This window comes from Somniosus microcephalus, chromosome 10 (genome assembly GCF_052327205.1).
Source record: "Somniosus microcephalus isolate GS21.2 chromosome 10, FLI_Smic_1.0, whole genome shotgun sequence".
NCBI lineage: Eukaryota > Metazoa > Chordata > Chondrichthyes > Squaliformes > Somniosidae > Somniosus > Somniosus microcephalus.
In genome coordinates this window covers 165,712,170-165,723,521 of record NC_140996.1, presented here as the reverse complement: position 1 = coordinate 165,723,521, position 11,352 = coordinate 165,712,170, and positions in this window count along the sequence as shown.

The window sequence follows — 11,352 nt, the reverse complement described above, 5'->3', positions numbered from 1 at the left end:
GTGTGCACCTTTGGAAGTGGCTTAGTGAGTTGCAGTGAACGGTGAGACATAAGGGTACCTCCCGCAATGGTGATGTGTGAAAGGAATGGCTTGGGCATTGTAGGGATGCTTTATGGTGTTGGTGTAGGGTGGTGCCAACCTGGTGCATCATGTGGCAGCCAGGGTGTGCAGCGTCAAGTGAAGTAAATGTGGCCATGGTGAGGCCATCCCGGGCAACAATGTGGTCGGGTGCTGATGCCCTGTGGCCTGTGAAGCATCAGGTGATTGTGGAGAAGGTCGGTCGTGTTGTTGGTGCTGCTGGTGTGCCCGGTGATGCTGGTGTTGGGGCTGATCGTGGTGGGATTCTGAGGACCAAACTGAGATTTTTTCAAGGGCACCGATGCTGATAGACTAGACAGCAGGTGAGGTTGAGATGACAGAAGCAATCTGTCAACGGTGAGAGAGGTTGTTCCAATGAGGTGACACTGGATAGAGTTTGCTCCAAATACTTGCGAGCTGCATAAAGCTCAATCTGTCTTCCAAATGCAGTAAGCAACAGCTTCTAATCTTGGAAAGTGAAGGCCTATGAAATGGGAGCTTTCATAGACCATTAGCAGCTGTCAAGTTAGTAAATCATCCCATCCTGTCACAATACCCAACCTCCTTACCTGAGGTGATCCCCGAGCTGTTGGTGAACTTGAAAAAGCTAAAGGTAAGCTTAAAATAATACTTAATTGCCTCTTCACAATCCAGCTACTGATCTAAGTTGCCTCCCCCGCCGCTTGGTGTCAGGTTTGTTCAGTGCTAATAGATCCGACACCTGGGAGACTAGCGTGGAGGCGGGTTGACAGCGGGGTCCTGACCCACTGTCAATCATTTCAAATTTCACAGCTGACCCGCCTCCGATCCCGTTCTCTCCGCTCCGGTAAAATTCCGGCCACTGTTTCCAGTGGTTCTGGGGTCTAGAACAAGGAAGATTAAATGCAAGAGCTTTAGGACAGAGAGCAAGTGAAACATTTTACACAGAGTATTGTGAAGCTTTGCAATGCATTACCAGAGTTAGTTATTGAAGCAAAGACCATGTAAACATTTAAAAATAGGTTATGGTGGTTGTAAAAAAGGATAAAAGGAAATGGCAACATCCTCGGCACGTGATCAGGATTACTGCTCGTGTGGAGGATAGAACTACATAGAAATTACAACACATAAACAGGCCATACAGCCCAAGCAGTTCATTTTGGTGCTTATCCTCCTATTTTAATATCCTCTTCAAATTTGGACATCATTTTCTCCAGCCCACATCCAAATCATTGATGTACATGGTGAACAGGAGCAGTCCCAGAACAGAACCTTGTGGGACATCACTACCCACTTTCATCCACTCCAAGAAAATGCCCTTAACTCCTACTCTGTTTCCTCCCTTCTAACCAGTTTTTAACCTAATTTGCTACATTTCCCTAATTCCATACCCCTTAGCCTTCTCCAAAAGCCTCCTGTGTGGTACCTTGTCAAAGGCTTTCTGAAAGGCCATGTACACCACATCCACTGCATTACCCCAATCCACCCTATTGGTCAACTCCTCAAAGAACTCTCAGTTTGTCAGGCACAATCTTCCTTTCTAAAATCCGTGTTCGGTGCTACTAATTACTTTCTCTTCTTCGGAGATATTTAGTAATTTTATCTTTAAAGATTCCAAAATTTTCCCGACCACCGACGTCAAACTAACTGGCTAGTAACTACCTGGGTTAGCTCGGTTTCTCTTTTTGAAAAAAGGTTGCAGTGCAATATTGCCAACTCTCGCGAATTCAGCGCGAGAGACACATTTTGAGTGAAATAAAGCATCACTTGCAATGGAACTCCTAAATCTCGGGATTTTTTTTGGATTAGCGCCGAATGCCCGATGATGTCAATTCGCCGCTTTGCGTATGCGTGAAAAATATGCCCATTTGCACATACGCGAACTCTGATGTCCAGTGGAAATAGCAATGGTGTGGCCCTGAAGCCACAGGCTCTAGGTTTAAATCGGTCTACACAAAAATGGAATGTGGAGGGATTTCTGTTGGGGAATAGAACTCTCCATTTCAGGGGCCCAGCTTCAGCACCAGGACAGGTAAAGCAGACAGCATCAGATCAGTTCAGTGACAGTGTCAGCTCGGGGGATTACTGCCTAATGGAACTGGATGAAACGCTTTGTAAATACATCAAATCTGGAGAGAGGTAGGGTTCATGCTGTGAAACAGTAAGAGATTGTAGTACAACGTTTTTCCCTTGCCCTCTTCACCAGAAAGAGTCTGTAAAGCTTTTTGTCATCATGGGCCACATAGATGTGTACAATGGCACCTCCCAGGACCACATATAAAGTTTAAATACATATTCCCATTAATTGTTGAGTTACAGTTTCAGGGGAAGAAAATCAGGAAAAAACTGAGGTTTAAAAAAGGGGAATAGAACATTTCTGCATTGACAACGGAGTGTTTTTCCATTCAACATCTAAAATAACTGTTCCGCTGCTAAGCAACTAAATAATACCGTAGGTTCGGACTTCCTTGGCCTCGGTGTTGCCTTGGAGAGCTGAAGGGTATCAGAAATGCCAACTCTCGTGAATTAATCGCGAGACACGTGATCTTTAATGAAAATTTAGCGATCTCGTGATTCAACAGCGAATTCTCGTGGTTTTTTTCCTCAGGGAATGACGCAATGACGCTGGGCAGGAGTTGAACAGCACGGCAGTACTCCGATTGGTCAGTGCGCGGCAACACAGCTCAGAATGGGCCATGGAGATGGGAACGCTCCCAGGGATTGGAACCTTCGGGAGCGGGTGTTCCTGCGCCATGTGCCCCCAGCACTCACTTCGCGCCCATCGCATGGCTTGCGGTGCTGGGGGCCCGGGCGGAGGCCGCACTGCTTTCCCATAGCACTTCAATTCAAATCATGCAAATGAAAGAGCGTGGAATGTGCTTCAAGGGCCGAAAGCATTGGGATAATGCAAATTAAAACTGCCACTCGTTCAGTGATGAAAGGAGAAACTGAACGCAGGGAATGTGAATCAAAAATTGTAGAAATACATAACTATAATAACCGGAAGTTCACCACATCGGACTGTTTCAGGAACTCCTTGGCAGTTTTGTTGAACTCAACGCTCAGGAAATACTGAGCCTATGCAGCAAGTCAGTGAGCATCTTGCATAGTATTTCTTTGTTCACTGAAGACAGCACAGGCAGCTGTTGGTGCTCTGATGGGATTGGCAAACAGGCTATAGGGCAGACAGTGAGCTGCGGAGCAGGACTGCGGCTGTCACGCCAGGGACAGGCCTGTGTACCGAGCCCACAGCGGCCTGAGCCCAAATATCACCCACCCTCAGACCTCACATCAATATCATTAGCACTGTCACACGCCTCCCTGAGTCTTTGAAAAACCAGGCATTACAAAGTCTTAATTCTTGTTGAGAATACAATAATTTCATGCTTACCTAATACTGAAAAATCACCTGTCTGAAACTCAAGAGGCATACCCAAACATAGCAACATGGTGATAACAGGTAGGATTTTAAAACATTTTCAGATGCAGTATTATAGTTTTTGTAAAGAGCTGTGTCCTGTTAAATAAAGCCACTAATATGAGGTTTATAAACCAAGGCCAAGAAATTGGGCCACTTACCGCCACCCATTTGCGCCGCTGTCTTGGCGAAAAATGGAGGCTGCCACTCTAGCGCCCTTCTCTGACGCGGGTCTCGGCGGCCGTCATTTTGGTGAGGGCCTTAGCACTGCTGATAGCAACGCTGGCCCTGGACATGTAAATGAAGAGGGTGACACGCCGACTTAATGTCACCTCAGCGAACGTCAACCTTGGCGCTGAGTTCAGCACTGGGTCCTAAACGTGCTCTGAAAACCGAGCGTTCAGCAGACTGACAGAGATGCTGTCAGCAGTTCTTAAAGGGACACACATATCTTTCAGGTAAGTTTGCATTTAAGCTTTTGATCTGGATTTTTTTTATTTTATTGAAGTAGTGGCTTGGTGCAATACATGGTAAAAGGGAGTGCTGCTGGATGCTTGCAAGGCCTCGGATGGTAAAGGAAGGACTCTGAGAAGATAGAAAATGCTGCAAATACTCATGTCAGGCAACATCTGTGAAGAGAGAAACAGAGTTTACATCTCAGGTCAAGATGTTGCCTGACCTGCTGAGTATTTCCAGCATTTTATGCTTACATTTCAGATTTACAGCATCCACTCACAGACAGAAGAGGAAGACGCAGAAGAGGTGCAAGCATAAGGAAGGATGCAACCCAGACAGCCCCTTTCTGGCCAGGATATCAGAGATGGAATCATCCACCTGCTGTACCAGTGACCTCAACCCCAATTCCTCTTTCAACATTTGTCCCACAACTTACCTTCCCTCTGTTACTGACCATCACAGCGTCCTCTTGGCCACAAGCTAAAATAAAAGCCACCATAAAGCAAACTTTTCAATCCAACTTTATACATCTATCCATCCAATATGACATCAAGGAATCAACTAATCACCCTTATTATGCATTATCTTAGTGACGGTCTTGTGTGTGCCTTTGCCAATCTTACAGTTGTCACGCAGTGCTACCCAATTGGCTGCAGCATGGTTGCTGGAAGGCTGCTAACTTTCAGTGGGAAACACTGCAAATGGCCTTGCTGGTCGACGTCAAGGAGCTGGTGGCTGGGAGTGTGAAATCATAGAATCAGATATTTACGGCATTGAGTGATGAGGTTTCTTCTTCACTCTCCTCTCTCCCTCTTCTTGGTCAACCACTGGCTGGGCAGGCTGCATTTCTTGGGGGTGTGAAATGAGGAAGGCACAAGGGTAGAGTTGTGGTGAAGGGAGGGCGGGAAAGCAAGAGGTGCATGCAAGAAGGAGGATAATGTATGAGGATACCAGCATCTTTTATCCTTTCAGCCTCACTGCTGGCCAAGGCTCAGCCATGCCCCTGCCAAGAATGGCCAGCACCGTCTCCTCCAAGGGGATGAGGTGAAGCTAGAAATGGGAGGTGTGCCTCGTGTTTGGTAAAGATTGTTGGTAGGTGAGTGATTGGGGGGGCACGGAGAGTCATGCATTGAGAAGTCTGTGAGGCTAGTGGGGCAGTTGGTAAGAGACTGCTTTTGAAGATGCATTCACTGACCTTGACCACTGGTCTGAGGTCATGAAGCTTCTTTGAGCACTGGAGCCAGGTCGTGGGGGGCGACACTGCTGGCAGTGACGCCCTTGGTGATCTGGTCCCACATCCTTCTTTCTGAAGGGCCTCCTGGCCCCTGTGGGCAGAGGACCTCTCTTGCAGTGTTGACCCCCATGCATAAAGCTGGAGTGCTGCGTGCGAGACCCTGGGTACCCCTTCACTGACTTGCTGAGCCATTTGTGTTAGTGCTGAAGTACTTTTCCTTTTTTTTTTCTAGGTGTGGAAGGGAATTCAGCTTTAAGAGCTGGAGACTCCTATTTGGGAAATCTCTTTAATGTTAATTTTTCCCCAGAAGGCAGTTGAGGTGCAATGGCTAAAACTGCCTATTTTTACATGATTTTAATTTTTTTAATTTCAGAAGGCAGTGCCTCTTTTAGAGACCGACACTGCTTCCTGAAATGACAGCCTCGCTTTCAGAGCAGGCTGTTCTAGCCGCAATGACGCTATGGCCACGCAACATTGGGGCCTCCTGTCGGGACCAACGCCACCAGAACAGCGTTACACAGTGAGTTAACACCCGCCTGCGGTGGCACCAGCAGCTTTGGTGGCGTTCACAAATTTCTAGGCCCAACTGTCAATCTATTGGTTTATGTTTGGGGAAAAAAAAGTAGCAGCTCATGATTTCTGTACCATATCTCATGATTTTTAAAGAGTTTGTCTCCTGATTTATGAGGCGGTGGGGTTGACAATACTGGTAGTGCAAGAAGTAATGTATGCAACACCATGCCTTTACCCTGAATGATACAGAATTAGAGCAGAAACGCAGTGTACAAATAGTCTAGGTATTTTACTCTTTAAAAGGGCAAACCTTTATGTATCTGTTTGCACACCATGTTATGAAGTAAACTGCATCAAAATGCTCTTCTAGAACTTCTTCCTCCCAAATCAAATAAGATTTGCCAATCGGACTAAGCTGTTCAAGAGGCGGCTTACCACGACCTTCTCAAGGGCAATCAGGGATGGGCAATAAATGCTGCCCTTACCAGCAATGCCCACAACCCATGAATGAATAAAAAGGAAACACTTCCTCAACAATGCAATGCCATTTTAAAATGCACCCTGAAATGTATTTCAGGGCTTTAACTTACTAACTGTAGTTTCATACTGTCATTTTATTTAAAGTTTAGTTACCACGTCTGTATAGCAAAAATGTCTGTATTATGCAAACATCATGAACAGTCATACAATAAACAACCTTATCTTGGTAAATTATTTCTTTGTGATGTAACAATCAAAAGACAAAGGTTTTAGTCAATTTGAAAAAGGATAGTATATTTAATGACTACTTGAATACAAAACTAAGATCTATTAAAAACGCAAATCTGAAATAGAATTAACACAGAAACATAGAAGATAGCAGCAGAAGTAGGCCATTCGGCCCCTCGAGCCTGCTCTGCCATTCAATGAGATCATGGTTGATCATCCAAATTCAGTACCCTGTTCCTGCCTTCTCTCCATATCCCTTGATCCCTTTAGCCTTAAGAAATATATCCAACTCCTTCTTGAATATATTTAATGAATTGGCCTCGACTGCCTTCTTTGTCAGAGAATTCCACAGGTTCACTACTCTGAGTGAAGAAATTCCTCCTCATCTCTGTCCTAAAGGGCTTACCCCTTATCCTTAGACTGTGACCCCTGGTTCTGGACTCCCCGACCATCGGGAACATCCTTCCAGCATCTACTCTGTCTAGTCTTGTTAGAATTTTATAAGTTTCGATGAGATCCCCTCTCATTCTTCTAAACTCCAGCGAGTACAAGCCCAATCAACCCAATCTCTTCTCATACCTCATTCCTGCCATCCCAGGTATCAGCCTGGTGAATCTTCGCTGCACTCCTTCCATGGCAAGAACATCCTTCCTCAGATAAGGCGACCAAAACTGCACACAATACTCAAGGTGTGGCCTCACCAAGGCCCTGTACAACTGCAGCAAGACATCCTTGTTCCTGTACTCAAACCCTCTCACTACGAAGGCCAACATACCATTTGCCTTCTTAACCGCCTGCTGCACCTGCATGCTTACTTTCAGCAACTGGTGCACAAGGACGCCCAGGTCTCGTTGCACTTCCCCTTCTCCCAATCTATTGCCATTTAGATAATAATCTGCCTTCCTGTTTTTGACACCAAAGTGGATAACCTCGCATTTATCCACATTATATTGCATCTGCCATGCTTCTGCCCAATCACCCAACCTGTCCCAATCATACTGGAGTTTCTCGGCATCCTCCTCACAGCACACATGCCCACCCAGCTTTGTGTCATCCACAAACTTGGAGATATTACATCTAGTTCCCTTGTCCAGATCATTAATATATATGGTGAATAGCTGGGGTCCAAGGACCGATCCCTGCGGTACCCCACCAGTCACTGCCTGCCACTCGGAAAAAGAGCCGTTTATTCCAACTCTTTGCTTTCTGTCTGCCAACCAGTTCTCTATCCAAGTCAATACCTTGCCCCCAATCCCATGTGCCTTAATTTTACACGCTAACCTCTTATGCGGGACCTTATCGAAAGCCTTTTGAAAATCCAAATACACCACATCCACTGGTTCTTCCTTATCTATTTTGCCAGTTACATCCTCAAAAAATTCCAGTAGATTAGTCAAGCATGATTTACTTTTTGTAAAGCCATGTTGACTTTGTCCGATCCGGTCACTTTTTTCCAAGTGCTCTGCTATTACATCCTTTATAATGGACTCTAGCATTTTCCCCACTACCAATGTCAGGCTTACCGGTCTGTAATTCCCCGTTTTCTCTCTACCACCCTTTTTGAACAGTGGGGTAACATTAGCTACCCGCCAATCCATGGGTACTGTTCCAGAGTCTATCGAATTTTGGAAGATGACCAGCAATGCATCTACTATTTCGAGGGCCAATTCCTTAAGTACCCTAGGATGTAGATTATCAGGTCCTGGGGATTTATCGGCCCTCAATCCCATCAATATCCCTAACACCATTTCCCTACAAATACTGATTTCTATCAGTTCCTCCCTTTCATTAGGCCCTATGTTCCCCGACATCTTTGGGAGGTTATTTGTGTCCTCCTTTGTGAAGACAGAACCAAAGTATATATTTAATTGGTCTGCCATTTCTTTGTTCCCCATTATAAATTCCCCTGATTCTGACTGCAAGGGACCTACACTTGACTTCACCAATCTTTTTCTCTTCACATATCTATAAAAGCTTTTACAGTCAGTTTTTATGTCCCCTGCAAGCTTACTCTCATATTCTATTTTCCCCCTCTTAATTAATCCCTTAGTCCTCCTTTGCTGAATCCTAAACTGCTCCCAATCCTCAGGTTTACTGCTTTTTCTGGCCAATTTATATGTCTTTTCCTTGGATCTTATGCTATCCCTAATTTTCCTTGTTAGCCACGGTTGAGTCACCTTTTTTGTTTTATTTTTATGCCAAACAGGGATGAACAAATTCTGTAGTTCATCCATGCGATCTTTGAATGTTTGCCATTGCCTATCCACAGTCAACCCTTTGAGTGACATTCCCCAATCAATCCTACCCAACTCGCACCTCATACCATCGTAGTCTCCTTTATTTAAATTCAGGACCCTAGTCTCCGAGTCAACTATTTCACTCTCCATCTTAATGAAGAATTCTATCATATTATGATCGCTCCAACCCAAGGGGCCTCGTACAACAAGATTGCTAATTAATCCTTTCTCATTACATAATACCCAGTCTAAGATGGCCTGATCTCTAGTTGGTTCCTCGACATATTGGTCCAGGAAACCATCCCATATACACTCCAGGAATTTCTCCTCCACAGTATTGTTACTAATTTGGTTAGCCCAATCTATATGTAGATTAAAGTCACCCATGATGACTGCTGTGCCCTTATTGCACGCTTCTCTAATTTCCTGTTTAATGCCATCCCCGACCTCTGCATTACTGTTTGGAGGTCTATATACCACTCCCACTAACGTTTTCTGCTCCTTGGTATTTCTCAGTTCTACCCATACAGATTCCACATCATCAGAGCTAATATCCTTCCTTTCAATTGTGTTAATCCCCTCTTTAACCAGCAATGCTACCCCACCTCCTTTTCCTGTCTGCCTATCTTTCCTGACTATTGATGTTGAGTTCCCAGCCTTGGCCACCCTGGAGCCATGTTTCCATAATCCCAATCATATCATATTTGTTTACCTCTATTTGCACAGCTAATTCATCCACCTTATTACGAATGCTCCTTGCATTAAGACACAAAGCCTTCAGGCTTGTTTTTTTAACGCTCTTAGATCTTTTAGAATTATTATTTACTGTGGCCATGTTTGATTTAAATCCTTGATTTCTCTGCCTGTCATTTTTGTTTTTCTCCTTCCTGTCTTTTGCTTTTATCCTAGTTTCCCTTTCCTCTGTTTCCCCGCTCAGGTTCCCAACCCCCTGCCATTTTAGTTTAAACCCTCTCCCAGAGCACTAGCAAACACTCCCCCTAGGACGTCGGTCCCGGCCCTGCCCAGGTGCAAACCGTCCGGTTTGAACTGGTCCCACCTCCCCCAGAACCGATTCCAGTGTCCCAGGAATTTGAATCCCTCCCCCTGGCACCATTCCTCTAGCCACGTATTCATCTGAAATATCCTTCTATTTCTACTCTGACTAGCACATGGCACTGGTAACAATCCTGAGAGTACTACCTTTGAGGTCCTGTTTTTAATTTACCTCCTAACTCCGTATATTCAGCTTTTAGGACCTCATCCCGTTTTTTTACCTATATCGTTGGTACCTATATGCACCACGACAACTGGCTGTTCACCCTTCCCCTCCAGAATGCCCTGCAGCCGCTCCGAGACATCCTTGACCCTTGCACCAGGGAGGCAACACACCATCCTGGAGTCTCGTTTGCGGCCGCAGAAACGCCTATCTATTCCCCTTACAATAGAATCCCCTATTACTATAGCTCTCCCCCTCTTTTTCCTCCCGTCCTGTGCAACAGAGCCTCCCCTGGTGCCAGGAAGTTGGCTGCTGCTGCCTTCCCCTGGTAAGCCACCTCCCCCGCCCCCCATCAGTATCCAAAGTGGTATATCTGTTTGTGAGGGGGATGGCCACAGGGGACCCCTGCACTACCTGCCTGTGCCTAGTACTCTGCCTGTTGGTCACCCGTTCCCTTTCTGCCTGTGCCACCTTTATCTGCGGTGTGACCAACTGATTAAACGTGCTATTCATGACGTCCTCAGCATCGCGAATGGTCCAGTATGTATCCAATCGCTGCTCCAGCACCGCAATGCGGTCTGCCAGTAGCTGCAGCTGGACACACTTCCTCCACACGTAGTTGTCAGGGACACAGGAAGTGTCTCCGAGTTCCCACATAGCGCAGGAGGAGCTTACCACGGCACCGGGCTGTCCTGCCTGACTTACCCTTTAATTAACTGAAATTAAATTAAATCAAATCAATCCCACCAATTACACTACAGATAAATGATATATTTTAGGGCCCTGGTTTATGTGATGAAATATTCCATTCACCACTGCCTGTGACTGAGATCGGTTTCAGTGTCATTTCCCTTCCCCCAGACCTCATTGTATTGTGTACTGGAATGTGCTGTATTGTATACTGGAATGTGCTGTGTGTAGGGCTCCGCCCATACCTGGCCCCGTTTGTAAGCTAGCTTCAGTCTGGCCTCAGTCTCCAGAAGGAAGACATCTCTCTCTCTTACGTGTTACTTTCTAAGTTAATAAAAGCCTTGTTTTTGTTCTGCTAACTTCGAGTCTCGGAATTATTGAGGCACATCAGTTTATCAACAGTCCGCGCTACACCACAGAGAGCCTAGAAACTATAAACCACAGAGTTAGAGTTTAAAAAAGAAATACTCACCAACCAATCACTTACCTACTTTCTGGTGACGTCACACTTCGATTACTTTTTACTTCTCTCCCTCTCTGAGATTGGAGATTAGTAAACCTACCTGAGTCTCTGGGGCCTTTTAAATCCTCGCCGCTCGCGTTTCCCGCTGCTGCCGCTGATGCTGTGAGGCCTACCTGGTCTCTGGGGGCCTTTTAAAGCCTCGCTGCTTGCGGTTCCCGCCGCCGCTGATGCTGCGAGGCCTACCTGGTCTCTGGGGGCCTTTTAAAGCCTCGCTGCTTGCGTTTCCCGCTGCCGCTGATGCTGTGAGGCCTACCTGGTCTCTGGAGGCCTTTTAAAGCCTCACCGCTCAAGTTTCCTGCT